This window comes from Somniosus microcephalus, chromosome 3, assembly GCF_052327205.1.
Source record: "Somniosus microcephalus isolate GS21.2 chromosome 3, FLI_Smic_1.0, whole genome shotgun sequence".
Classification (NCBI taxonomy): Eukaryota; Metazoa; Chordata; class Chondrichthyes; order Squaliformes; family Somniosidae; genus Somniosus; species Somniosus microcephalus.
The window spans coordinates 115,477,221-115,492,199 of NC_140989.1; positions in this window are offsets into that span (position 1 = coordinate 115,477,221).

Consider the following 14,979-nt stretch of genomic DNA (forward strand, 5'->3'; position numbering starts at 1 on the left):
TATGAATCCTTGATCTGGTTCAGATTACAGAGTAAATCAAAGTACTTTTGTAGCACAGAAGGAGCATCATAAATGACAACAGAAAATGCTGGAAACACTCAGCAGGCCAGGCAGCATCGATGGAGAGAGAAACAGAGTTAACGTTTCAGGTCTGTGACCCTTCGTCAGAATGGGAAAAAGTTAGAGATGTAACAGGTTTTAAGCAGGTGCAGGGAAAGGGGAAGGGGAGTAAAGAACAAAGGGAACGGTCTGTGCTTGGGTGAAAGGCAGGAGTGGTTAAATGTTGCAAATGGGGATGGCAGAGTCATCAACAGCTGTCCTGTGGAAAAAATAGGGGCAGGGGTTATAGTCTGAAATTGTTGAACTCAGTGTAGAGTCCAGAAGGCTGTAAAGTGCCTAATCGAAAGATGAGGTGCTGTTCCTTGAGCTTACGTTGAGCTTCATTAAAACAGTGTAAGAGGCCGAAGTCAGTGAGGGAGTGGAGTGGAGAATTAAAGTGACAAGCAACCGGAAGCTCGGGGTCACCCTTAAGGACTGAACAGAGCTGTTCCACAAAGTGGTCACCCAATCTGCGTTTGGTCTCCCTAATGTAGAGGAGACCGCATCTTGAGCAACAAATACAGTATATTAAATTGCAAGAAGTACAAGTAAATCGCTGTTTCACCTGGAAGGGATGTTTGGGGAGCCCTGGACAGTGGGAAGGGAGGAGGTAAAAGGGCAGGTGTTGCATCTCCTGCGCTTGCACGGGAAGGTGCCGTGGGGAGGGGAGGGGCTGTTGGAGGTGATTGAGGAGTGGCCCAGGGTGTTGCGGAGAGAGTGGTCCCTTCAGAATGCTGAAAGGGGAGGGGAAGATGCGTTTGGTGGTGGGATCACGCTGGAGGTGGCAGAAATGACAGAGGATGATCCATTGAATGTGGAGGCTGGTGGGGTGAAAGGTGAGGACAAGGGGAACCCTATTGTGGCTCTGGGAGGGAGACGGGGTGAGCGCAGAAGTGTGGACAATTAAATGGACATAGTCGAGGGCTATGCTAACCACGGTAGAGGGTAATCCTTGATTGAGGAAAAAGGAAGACATAGAAACACTAGTATGGAAGGTGGCGTCGTCAGAACAGATGCAGCGGAGATGGAGAAACTGGGAGAATGGAATAGAGTATTTACAGGAAGCGGGGTGGAAGTAATTGTAGTCCAGGTAGCTGTAGGAGTCAGTGGGCTTGTAGTGGATGTTTGTTGATAGCCTATCCCCAGAAATGGAGACAGAAGTCAAGGAAGGGAAGAGTCGGAGATGGACCATGTGACGGTGAGGGAAGGTTGGAAATTGGAAGCAAAGTGAATGAAATTTTCTAGTTAGGAGCATCATAAAATTGTTTTATATTGAATTCCCAACATCCTTACAAAATTACTGCCCAGGTACCATCACTCTTCTGAAGGCGGTGACTCATACAGGGGTGCGCTTTCATTGGCCAAGCGGCCCTCCAATATCTCCCATTCTTCATGCTAGGCCATTTCTTTCATCTGGCCTACGTGCTGTGCTTAGGGTTGTCAAGTCTCACGGAATGGGACATGATTCTTCTGGGCACATCCACCCCCCAACCACCCCCCCCCCCCCCCCCCCCCAGGCCAATTGCTGACGGACCAGCTGGTGGAGGTGAGAGATACATGGAGCTGGGAGAGGGTGAATAGAGACTAGGGAGAAGGAGATTGGGGGGGGCAGTCAGCGTATCGGGTCAGGAGATTGGGATTCGGGCGGGGGGATGATGAGAGACTGGGATTCAGGGGGGAGCGGGAGACTGGGATTCAGGGCGGAGCGGGAGACTGGGATTCGGGTGGGGAGGATGGGAGATTGGGATTTGGCGGGGGAGGATGGGAGATTAGGATTCGGCGAGGGAGGATGGGAGATTGGGATTCGGTGGTGGGGGGAACGGGAGATTGGGATTCGGCGGGAGACGATGGGAGATTGGGATTCGGTGGGGACGGGGGATTGGGATTCGGTGGGGACGGGGGATTGGGGGGGGACAGGAGATTGGGATTTGGGGGGAACAGGAGATTGGGATTCGGAGGCGGTTGGGAGATTGGGATTCGGCGGGGGGAGGATGGGAGATTAGGATTCGGCGGGGAGGATGGGAGATTGGGATTCGGGGGGGGAGGATGGGAGATTAGGATTCGGTGGGGAGGATGGGAGATTGGGATTTGGTGGGGATGGGAGATTGGGGATTGTGGGGGGGGGGAACGGGAGATTGGAATTCGGGGGCGGTCGGGAGATTGGGATTCGGCGGGTACGGGATGTTGGGATTTGTGTATCAACCAGTGGCTCAGTTGGTAGCACCTTCTCCTCTGAGTCAAAAGGTTGTGTGTTCAAGTCCCACTCCAGATACTTGAACACAGAAATCTAGGCTAATACTCCCGTGCAGTACTGAGGGAGTGCTGCACTGTCGGAGGTGCCGTCTTTCGGATAAGATGTTAAATCGAGGTCCCGTCTGCTCTCTCAGGTGGACATAAAAGATCCCATGGCACTATTCCGAAGAAGAGCAGGGGAGTTATCCCCGGTGTCGTGGCCAATATTTATCCCTCGACCAACATCACTAAAACAGATGATCTGGTCATTATCACATCGCTGTTTGTGGGAGGTTGCTGTGCGCAAATTGGCTGCCGCGTTTCCTACATTACAATAGTGACTACACTTCAAAAAGTACTTCATTGGCTGTAAAGCGCTTTGGGAATGGCTGGTGGTCGTGAAAGGTGCTATATAAATGCAAGTCTTGTGGCGAGTTTGGATCTTGAGATTCGGCTTTGGGAGAGGCGGGAGATTGGGATTTGTGGGGGCATCGGGTGATTGGTATTTTGAGGGAGTCGGGAGATTGAGATTCAGAGGGTCGATCGGGAGATTGGAATTCAGGGGCAGTCGGAAGATTGGCATTCAGGGGGTTGGTTGGGAGATTGGGATTTGGGGTGAGTTGGGAGATTGGCATGAGTTGGGAGATGGCATTCGGCTTTGGGGGAGTTGGGAGAAATGGATTCGGAGAACAGTCGGGAGATTTAGATTCGGTGGGATTCGGATTTGGGAGGGTAGGAAAATTGGGATTCAGGAACGGTCGAGAGGTTGGGATTTGGAGGTCAGGAGAATGGGTTTTTGGGGGGGGGTTTGAGAGTTTGGGATTTGGGGTGCGGTCGGGTGATTGGGATTCGGGGGCAGTCAGTACATTGGGTCTCGGGGGAGTTCATGATTGATGTTCAGGACAGGTGGATCGGGTTATTGAGGCAGGGGGAGAAGCTGATAGGACTGGGGATTGGGTGAAAGAGATTAGGGAATAGGGTTTGGTTGAAAGAGAGATTAGGGTTTGGGTATGGGACCTCGAGTGGGGAGAGAGATGATTACTGGGGATCGGGGTGATTTGAGCTTAGGAGTGGCAGGCATGAGGCCCTGTATTTCCTGCAGAGCGGGGAGCAGCAGCAGCAACAACATGGTGAGTGGGAGCAGCCAGTAAAGGGATCAGTGGACTTTACTGTGAGTAAATAGTGAATGATTGCTTTCACTGGTAGGTGAATGGGGAACAAGGGCACAAAGGATTCTCACGGCCTGCGAGATGTTGCACGCCCTGATTTTGCATCTCAAGATCCACCTGCCGCCATTCACGCCAGGCTGGGAGAGGAGGAGCTGCATCCCTGCTCCCTCGGCTCGTCTCTCCGGGCAGAAAAGCCCAGATATAACCCCGGGTCTGACTCCCCCGTCTCAACTGTTGACTAGTTGCTCGGGACCTTGCAGAGTTTGTAGCCAGAGCTTGAGCTTCAATCAGCAGCACGGGGAACAGATAAACAACGGGTTAAGAGGGGGAGACTGGCTGACCTGGCGGCAGGGATATTTTTCAATATTGTTTTTGAGTAACAGATTTGTAATCATTGTTTGAAGAGCATCTCACTCCTCCATGTAGTCTTTCATTTTTAAGTGTTTGGAACGATAACGAGCTGGATTGAGTACCTTTTTCAAAAATGTAGGCAAGAATTTTAATCGGGAGGCGGGTTAGGAGCAGGGGGCTAAGAAGCGGTCGGGAAACCAGGGAGAACGGGTTTCTCGTGCCGAATTTAACGGCAGGGCCTGATTTGTATTTGAAACCTCTGTTTCCCACCTGCAGCCAGCCAGAGGGAGAGGCTGCGGGCGTGTAGGCCTGCAGCACTAGGCCGCAGAAAAGAGAAAGGGAGGGATCGGGGGCCGAACTCGAGCATCGGGGGGTAGGGCGAGAGAAATTCGGAGCCATCCCGGAGAACTATCTGGGGAGGGGGGAGGCCAGGAAGGTGATTGGTGGCCTCGTGGTGCGGGTGGGGGGGGGGGGGGGAAGAGGTCTCCGATCGCGGGGGGGGTGTAAGGCTGGGAAGCTGGGTCCAGGAGGTAAGTGTAAAGGCATTTATCTCCTAGATCCAGCAGTCCTCGCCTTCCATTAACTGTCGGGTTTCCCGAGACCTGCGAAACCCAACCAGCCACAGTTAAATTTGAAATGCAGGTTAAATCTGAGGCACACCAGCCGCATTATAATATTTAAATAGTCGACCCGCCTCCCCGTCCTACCTCCGTTAAAACCGGAAGGAGGCAGGTTCTGGTCGGGATTCAGTTTTTTAACACTTTAACTTCCTACCCGATCCCAACACACCCGTTTTTGGGTGTTAAAATTCCCCCCGTAGTGCGGTGAATTAATTTTGTTTTTATCTCTTCTGTACGTCAATCCTGCATAGTTTGCTTAAAAAGTCGCATAAGCCCTGGTTCTGGGTTAAAAACAGAAAATGCTGGAGATACTCAGCAGGTCAGGCAGCATCTGTGAAGAGAGAAACAGAGTTGACGTTTCAGGTCGATGACCTTCCGTCAGAACTCACCTGGTTCTGGGTTGTTGTCTTGTTAGGTCCAGGTGTAAATTGTTTTTGGAGTAGATGATAAAAATCTGAATCGCACAGTACAGTAAATGTGCAAGGTATTGTATGTCAGAGTAGCAGCACACTACACTCTGATTCTGTTCCCTTTTTCTTTGAATTAGAAGAGTAAGAAAAGGAACTGGTGAGTTTGTAAAGTAAGACCATCCAGAATAGGCTGAGCTAAAGTAACGTGGGCCTAGTAGCCCAATAAGCCCACTTTGTGAAACAGAATCCACAGAGCGAGATGAAAGCAGAAACCTCAACAAATAATTAATACACAATGTTGGAGTTGCACTCTGTAGTTTGAAAGAAAAATGCTGATTTATCAGTGATTTTGTTACAAATACTCAATTATTATGACTTTATAACTAAAGTCTGATTAAAGGGGAACTTTTTTTTATTCATTCATGCGATGCGGGCATCACTGGCAAGGCCAGCATTTATTGCCCATCCCTAATTGCCCTTGAGAAGGTGGTGGTGAGCCGCCTTGACAACTGAGTGGCTTGCTAGGCCATTTCCAAGGGCAGTTAAGAGTCAACCACATTGCTGTGGGTCTGAAGTCACATATAGACCAGGTAAGGACGGCAGGTTTCCTTCCCTAAAGGACATTAGTGAACCAGATGGGTTTTTATGACAATCCGGTAGTTTCATGGTCACCATTACTGATGCTAGCTTTTTATTCCAGATTTATTTAATTAACTGAATTTAAATTCCCCTGCTGCCGTGGTGAGATTTGAACTCATGTCTCTGGATCATTAGTCCAGAGCTGTAGATCACGAGTCCAGTAACATAACCACTATGCTACTGTTCCCATTAAAGGGGAACAGCGGACAGATGGGATTGGAGGGAGAGACTGTCTTGGTGGCTGGGATTTTAATGATACAAATCCATAAATCTTGGAGAGGTAGACCCTTAAATCCATTGTTAAGTTTTTATTTCAACCACTTACTTTCCTAATGATGATAAAGCTAACTATTCAATGTTTTAATTAAAAAATAAAAGTTTTTTTGCCTCAGCCTATGCTACTGATTCAGTTGTAAGAAACAATTACTACCAGCTTCAGTGTCTGTGTTACAAAAGAAAATACAGCTTTTCTCAAAAGCAAAAATCATTGTTTTTAAGCTCTGACAATAGACTTCGCTGTAGCTTTGCACTCCCCCTCTTAAAACGTGCAGTTTGTAACCCAGAACACATTCGGCGCCAATTAGATAAATTGCCAGAACAGTCACATGAATTATGTATTTCTTTGTAGGCATGAATGGAAAGCCTATGTATTTGATTTGTAAGCAACAGGTAGCTGTGGTGAAAGAATACAACATTTGAAGACACTATGAAGCAAGCAATGGTAAGAAATATGATGAGTACACGGGAAAGTTCTGTAAAGATAAATTTTCCGAAATAGCACCGTTGTTTATAAAGCAGCAATCAGTATTTGCTAATGCATGCCACTTAAGTGATGCTGCTGTTAAAACGTGCTATGTGATTACTTATGAAATAACTGTGTCATCAAAACCATTTTCTGAGGCAGAATTTTTGAAGAACTGAAGGCTAAAACATGCAGAAATGGTGAGGTGGAAATTAAAGCATGACCAAAACTTGGGCCTGAGGTTCATCTGAAAGTGGGCCTCTGGCCTCATTTTAATAATAGAAGTGAGGTGCCAGTGCCAGAGGCAGCTCGCCCGACATTGGGGATTAGACTTGGGCCTGCTGCATTCACCGCACGTCAATTACAAGAGAAATGCAGGGAACAGCACCAACCACTGTACATGGCTTTCTTTGATCTCACAAAGGCCTTCGACACTGTCAACGGTGAGGGATTATGGAGTGTCCGCCTCAAATTCGGCTGCCCTCAAAAGTTTGTCACTATCCTCCGCCTGCTTCACGACGACATGCAAGCCGTGATCCTGACCAACGGTTCCACCACAGACCCAATTCACGTACGAACCGAGGTCAAGCAAGGCTGTGTCATCGCACCAACACTCTTCTCAATCTTCCTTGCTGCAATGCTCCATCTCGCCCTCAGTAAGCTCCCCACTGGAGTGGAGCTAATTTACAGAACAAATGGGAAACTGTTCAACCTTCGTCGCCTCCAGTCCAGATCCAAGGTCGTCCCATCCTCTGTCATCGAATTACAGTATGCAGACGATGCTTGCGTCTGTGCTCACTCGGAGGTCGAACTCCAAACCATCGTAAACACCTTCACCGAAGCATACGAGAGCATGGGCCTTACACTAAACATCCGTAAGACAAAGGTCCTCTACCAACCTGCCCCCGCCACACAGTGCTGCCCCCCGATTATCAAAATCCACGACAAGGCCTTGGATAACGTGGACCACTTTCCATACCTCGGGAGCCTACTGTAAACAAGGGCAGACATCGACGACGAAGTCCAACACCGCCTTCAGTGTGCCAGTGCAGCCTTCGGTCGCCTGAGGAAGAGAGTGTTTGAAGACCAGGACCTCAAACCCGGCACTAAGCTCATGGTCTACAGGGCAGTAGTGATACCTGCCCTGCTGTATGCCTCAGAGACATGGACCATGTACAGCAGGCACCTCAAAGCACTGGAGAGGTACCACCAACGCTGCCTCCGCAAGATCCTGCAAATCTATTGGCAGGATAGGCGCACCAACTTCAGTGTTCTTGCTCAGGCCAACATCCCCAGCATTGAAGCTCTGACCACGCTCAATCAGCTCCGATGGATGGGTCACATTGTCCGCATGCCCGATACGAGACTCCCAAAACAAGCGCTCTACTCGGAGCTCCGGCACGGCAAGAGAGCCCCAGGTGGGCAGAGGAAACGCTTCAAGGACACCCTCAAAGCCTCCTTGAAAAAGTAACATCCCCACCGACACCTGGGAATCCCTGGCCCAAGACCGCACAAAGTGGAGGAGAAGTATCCGGGAAGGCGCCGAACACTTCGAGTCTCTTCGCCGGGAGCAAGCGGAAGCCAAGCGCAGGCAGCGCAAGGAGCGCACGCCAACCCAAGCACCCCACCCACCTGCCCCTTCAACCACCGTCTGCCCCACCTGTGACAGAGACTGTAGGTCCCGCATTGGACTCATCAAGCCACCTGCGAGCTCATTTTTAATGTGGAAGCAAGTCATCCTCGGTTCCGAGGGACTGCCTAAGAAGAGAAGAAGCATTGCCGGTAAGTACTGCGAGGTGTGGCAGAGGGAAATACACAAGGGCCCAAGTGCAAGTCGGCAGCGGCTCACAGTAGTGTTGCTCCTCCATGCTCCACAGAAGGGGAAGTAAAAAAAAAAACTTTCCTTACCATTTGTTCAGTGGTTTCTTTAAAGATGGCTGTTTAGACCGCCATAGAACTGGAAAAACAAGTCGGAGATTGCACGGCACATGCTCCGCCTAGTTTTTCACGCATTTTGCTGAAAGGTCTTGAAACAGGCACAAGGCCCACCTTTGCATATTTAAATTGATCCAGTGCTCATTTCAGGCAGCCGCCAGGGATGCCTAAATACAATGAGAACCAATATGGTAGCAGCCATGCTGCTGGTGCAGATCAAGTGCACGACCTCACGCCGAGAAATTGGTATACCTTGCGTCTGTATGACACCTAAAAAACAGGAGAAACATATGCCAATTTCTATCCCAGTGTGTCCAAATAACTTTAGTTGAATACGGACCACGCTAAGTGCCAGGATGTCAAAGCATATAAAATGAGTTTGACATCCCTGCTCTAGACAGTGTGGGACGTAGAGCCAGGCCTGGTCAAGTCGTCTTCCAGTATCTCACTTCCAATCAGAATCATTAGCTAGCAGTCTGAAGCAGGAACTCTGGATAATTCATTGAAAAGGTTTAAACAAACTTACTGTTATAGCATCTGTCAAAAGTAAAATTGGTGAGAGGCGAGATGGAGTGAAGGAAATGGAAATCACATTGATACTGCTGAGACATTGAGAAGGACAGAGTCAGGATGGAACAAAAATTAGAAAGGGATGTAGAAGGGTTTTTCAAATTTACGTGATGGGTTTATTAGAAAAAAACAAGCATTTAGGACTCCCAGAGACAGGCCTCACCAAGAGCTGCCACTCACCTACATAAGGAAAAGGGCTCAGCTGATGGGTTCGAGAGTTGAACGAGTTTATAGAAAGCAAGAAAGACTTGCATTTATATAGCACTTTTCACGACCACTGGACGTCTCAAAGCGCTTCACAGCCAATGAAGTACTTTTGGAGTGCAGTCACTGATGTAATGTAGGAAACGTGGCAGCCAGCTTGCGCACAGCAAGGGCCCACAAACAGCAATGTGAGAATGACCAGATAATCTGTTTTTGTTATGTTGATTGAAGGATGGATATTGGTCAGGACACCGGGGATAACTCCCTTGCTCTTAGAAATAGTGCCATGGGATCTTTTACGTCCACCTGAGAGAGCAGACGGGGCCTCGGTTTAACGTCTCATCCGAAAGACAGCACCTCCGACAGTGCAGCACTGGAGTGTCAGCCTAGATTTATGTGCAGAAGTCTCTGGAGTGGGACTTGAACCCACAACCTTCTGACTCAGAGGCGAGGGTGCTGCCCACTGAGTCACAGCTGCATACAATATTGTCACTGGGTTAGCAGAGGAGAAATCTATTCAAAGTTTCTGTTCTTGATGGCAATTCCATGACTGCCAGAACTGCAAATGTATGAACATTGAATGGACTTGGTTGCAATGACCCCAAGTTGAATAGGCTGTTTACACTCGCTTGTCAAGGTCCACACATCAATAACAGTCATTGGGGAGTATCTGGCACCGATGGAGCTGTACCCCAGCAAGGAGTCAAACTTTTCAGACAAGGAAAAACAGTGTTGGGGGGGACTGCTTAAAAAAATATACATACGGGTGTTTGGTATCTTCATTAAACAGCTAAAAAGATGATCTTTGCATGTTAGGATTAGAATTCCTAAAATGTGTATAGGAGGTGTATAGGAGAACTTTCTTAATTAGTATGTTTTTAGCCCAATGAGGAAGGAAGCTGTGCTGGATCTAGTTCTGGAGAATGAAGTTGGGCAAGTGGAGCATTTTTCAGTGGAAGAATATCTGGGTAATAGTCATCATAATATAATTAGGTTTAAACTAGTTATGGAAAGTGACAAATAAAAATCAAAGGTGGAAATACCCAATTGGGAGAGAGCCAATTTCAGTGATTTGAGAAGGGATCTAGCACAGGTGGTCTGGAAACAAAGATTGGCCAAGAAAACAGTAAATGAGCAATGGCAGGCCATCAAGGCCGAGATTGTTCAGGTACAAACCAAGCATATTCCCATAAGGAGGAAAGATGGGGCATCCAAAGCTAGAGCTCCCTGGATGACAAACAAAATAGAGATTAAAATAAAACAGAAAAAGGAGGTTTATGATAAATGTCAGGTACAGAATATAATCAAAAAACCAGGCAGAATACAAAGAGGCCAGGAGGAAATTGATAGACGATATAAGAAGGGCAAAGAGAGAGTATGAGAAAAGATTAGGGGGTCACAAAAATGTTTTATAAGCATGTAAAAAGTAAAAGGATAGTTAAAGGAATGGTGACACTGATTAGGGACCAAAAAGGAAATCTTGTGGAGGCAGAGGGCATGACTGAGATACTGAATGAGTACATTGCATCTGTCTTCACAAAATAAGAGGATATGGTTAATGTCGTAGTAAAGGAGGGGGGAGTAGAGAAATTGGATAGGGTAAAAATAGAAAGGAGGTTGGCATCACTCAAAGTTAACAAGTCACCCGGTCCAGATGGGATGCACCCTAGGTGCTGAGGGAAATAAGGGTGGAGATAGCAGAAGCTGTGACTACAATCTTTCAATCCTCCTTGGATATGGGGGTGGTGCCAGAGGACTGGAGGATTGCAAATGTTGCCCCCCTGTTCAGAAAAGGGAAGAATGATAAACCTGGTAAATACAGGTTTATGTCAGCCTAATGTCAGTGGTGGGGAAACTTTTAGAGACAATAATCCGGGACTAAATTAATTGTCACTTGGAAAAACATGAGTTAAGAAGAGACAGCCAGCACGAATTTTAAAGGCAAATCATGTTTGACTAACCTTTTTTAAAATTCGTTTTTATGGGATGTGGGCATCGCTGGCAAAGCCAGCATTTATTGCCCAGCCCTAATTGCCCTTGAGAAGGTGGTGTTAAGCCATATTGAATGGCGGAGCAGGCTCAAAGGGCCGAATGGCCTACTCCTCCTATTTTTCTATGTTAATGCGGATAAGTGATGCACTTTGGGAAAAACAACATGGAGAGGCAGTAAAATCTAAATGGTGCTATTTTGAGGGTGGGGGGTGGGGGGAGGAGAGCAGAAGGACCTGAGGGTGCATATTCACAAATCGTTGAAGGTGGCAGGGAAACTTGATAAGACGGTTAAGAAAGCATATGGGATACTTAACTTTATAAATAGGGCATTGAATACAAAAACAAGAAAGTAATGCTAAACTTTACAAATCTCTAGTTAGGCCTCAGCTGGAGTATTGTGTACAATTCTAGGCAGCATACTTTAGGAAGGATGTCAAGGCCATGTCAAGGATACAGAGGAGTTTACCAGGATGATACCAGGGACGAGGGACAGTTATGTGGAGAGATTGGAGAAGCTGTGATTGTTCTCCTTAGAGCAGAGAAGGCTAAGGGGAGACCTAAAGGTATTCAAAACTATGAGGCAGTTTGATAGAGCAAGTAGGGAAAAACAGTTCCCTCTGCAAGATGGTCGTAACCAGAGGTCACAGATTTAAAATTGGCAGAAGAACTAAAGGGCAATGAGGAGAAATTTTTTCACACAGCGGGCTGTTAAGATCTGGAACGCAGTCCACGAAGGGGTAGTGGAATCAAATGCCATAGGAACTTTCAAAAAGTAATTGGACATGTACTGGAAGAGAACTAATTTGCAGGGTTATGGGGCAAAAGCTGGGGTGTTGGACTGAATTGGAGAGCTCTTTCAAAGAGCTGGCACAGGCATGACTGGATGAATGGCCTACTAAAACAGATTATCTGCTCATTATCAAATTGCTTTTTCTGGGAGCTTCCTGTGCACAAATTGGCTGCCGTCTTTCCCTACATTACAATGGTGACTACACTTTACAAATACTTCATTGGCTGTAAAGCGCTTTAGGATGTCCTGAGTTTTTGAAAGGTGCTATATAAATGCAAGTCTTTCTTTCACTCTCCTGGCTCTCTGTTCACATTCATTCCCTTATTACCAATAACAACAACTTGCATTTATATAGCACCATTAATGTAGTAAAATGTCCCAAGGCACTTCACAGGAGTGTAGTCAGACATAAATTAACACTGAGCCAAAGGAGGAGATATTAGGACAGGTGACCAAAAGCTTGGTCAAACAAGTAAGCAGTGTCTTAAAGGAGGCGAGAGAGGGGGCGAGGCGAAGAGGTTTGGGGAAGGAATGCCAGAGCTTGGGGCCTAGACAGCTGAAGGTAGCGTCACAAATAGTGGGGCAAAGGAAGTAGGAGATGCAGAAGAGGCCAGAGTTGGAGGAGCGCAGAGCTCTCCGAGGGTTGTAGTGCTGGATGAGTTGGAGATTGGGAGGGGTGAAGCCATGGAAGGATTTGAACACGATAAGAATTTTGAAATTGAGGCACTGCCAGACATTTGTTGCCAAGCCAATGTAGGTCGGCGGGTACGAGTGATGGGTGAACGGGACTTGGTACGAGTTAGGATACAGGCAGCAGTGTTTTGGATGAGCTCAACTTCATGGATAAATTTACCAGTAAATGTAAATGAAGTTAATTATGGCATTTGAGGATGCCACATACAAAGTAAACTTGGGCTCTGGACGCATGGAGCAGACCACTTGTATGGTCATTTTGTTCCGGCATGATGGAAGTATTGAAACCTGTGGGTACCTGATTTTTTTTCCACCATTAATACTAACTGGTTCCAACAAGTACTTGGTTCTGCCAGAGAAGGAGTGAAAGTGATTATATTAATTGCTTTGACAGCTCCAAACTATCCAGGGGATTGGACTACAGACAACTGAACAAACTTATTATAAGGAACTGGTAATGGAAATGTTCAAAATGGTTACCAAGTAATTCAGGTAGTCTGCAGGTTTTTAAAATTTTGTTTATGGGATGTGGGCGTCGCTGGCAATTGCCCATCCCTAATTGCCCTTGAGAAGGTGGTGGTGAGCCGCCTTCTTGAACTGCTGCAGTCCAAGTGGTGAAGGTACTCCAACAGTGCTGTTAGGGAGGGAGTTCCAGGATTTTGACCCAGCGACAGTGAAGGATCGGCAATATATTTCCAATTCAGGATGGTGTGTGACATGGAGGGGAACTTGGAGGTGGTGGTGTTCCCATGCACCTGCTGCCCTTGTCCTTCTAGGTGAAAGAGGTCGTGGATTTGGGAGGTGCTGTGAAGAAGCCTTGGCAAGTTGCTGCAGTGCATCTTGTAGATGGTACACACTGCAGCCACGGTACACCGGTGGTGGAGGGAGTAAATTTGTAAGGTGGTGGATGGGGTGCCAATCAAGCGGGCTGCTTTGTCCTGGATGGTGTCAAGCTTCTTGAGTATTGTTGGAGCTGCACTCATCCAGGCAAGTGGAGAGTATCCATCACACTCCTTACTTGTGCCTTGTAGATGGTGGAAAGGCTTTGGGGAGTCAGGAGGTGAGACACTCGCCACAAAATACCTAGCCTCTGACCTGCTCTTGTTGCCGCAGTATTTATGTGGCTGGTCCAGTTAAGTTTCTGGCCAATGGTGACCCCCCAGGATGTTGATGGTGGGGGGTTCGGTGATAATAATGCCATTGAATGTCAAGGGACGGTGTTTAGACTCTCGCTTGTTGGAGATAGTCATTGCCTGGCTCTTCTGTGGTGTGAATGTTACCTACCACTTATCAGCCCAAGCCTGAACGTCGTCCAGGTCTTGTTGCATGCGAGCATGGACTGCTTCATTGTCTGAGGAGTTGTGAATGGCGCTGAACACTGTGCAGTCATCAGCGAACATCCCCATTCCTGGTAGACCCATTGTTTCAGCCTGTTCTTGCCCCATGGAACTTATCTCTTCCTATCTTGACTCTCTTTTCTCCCCTTGTCCAGTCTCTTCCCACCTACATCCGTGACTCTTCCGACGCCCTCCGCCACTTTAACAGTTTACAGTTTCCTGGCCCCAACTGCCTCCTTTTCACCATGGACGTACAATCCCTCTACACCTCCATCCCCCACCAGGATGGCCTGAGGTCACTCCGCTTCTTCGTTGAACAGAGGCCCAACCAGTCCCCATCCACCATAGAAACATAGAACATAGAAGATAGGAGCAGGAGTAGGCCATTCGGCCCTTCGAGCCTGCTCCGCCATTCAATGAGATCATGGCTGATCATCCAAATTCAGTACCCTGTCCCTGCCTTCTCCCCATGTCCCTTGATCCCTTTAGCCTTAAGAAATATATCCAACTCTTTCTTGAATATATTTAATGAACTGGCCTCCACCGCCCTCTGTGGCAGAGAATTCCACAGGTTCACCACTCTCTGGGTGAAGAAATTCCTCCTCATTTCAGTCCTAAATGGCTTACCCCTTATCCTTAGACTATGACCCCTGGTTCTGGACTCCCCGGCCATCAGAAACATCCTTCCTGCATCTAGTCTGTCCAGGCCTGACAGAATTTTATAGGTTTCGATGAGATCCCCTCTCAATCTTCTAAACTCCAGTGAATATAAGCCCAATCGACCCAATCTCTCCTCATACGTTATTCCTGCCATCCCAGGTATCAGCCTGGTGAATCTTCGCTGCACTCCTTCCATGGCAAGAACGTCCTTCCTCAGGTAAGGCGACCAAAACTGCACACAATATTCAAGGTGCGGTCTCACCAAGGCCCTGTACAACTGTAGCAAGACATCCTTGTTCATGTACTCGAACCCTCTTGCTACGAAGGCCAACATACCATTTGCCTTCTTAACCGCCTGCTGCACCTGCATGCTTACCTTCAATGACTGGTGCACAATAACACCCAGGTCTCTTTGCACTTCCCCTTCTCCCAATCTATTGCCATTCAAATAATAATCTGCCTTCCTGTTTTTGCCACCAAAGTGGATAACCTCACATTTATCCACATTATAGTGCATTTGCCATGTTTCTGCCCAA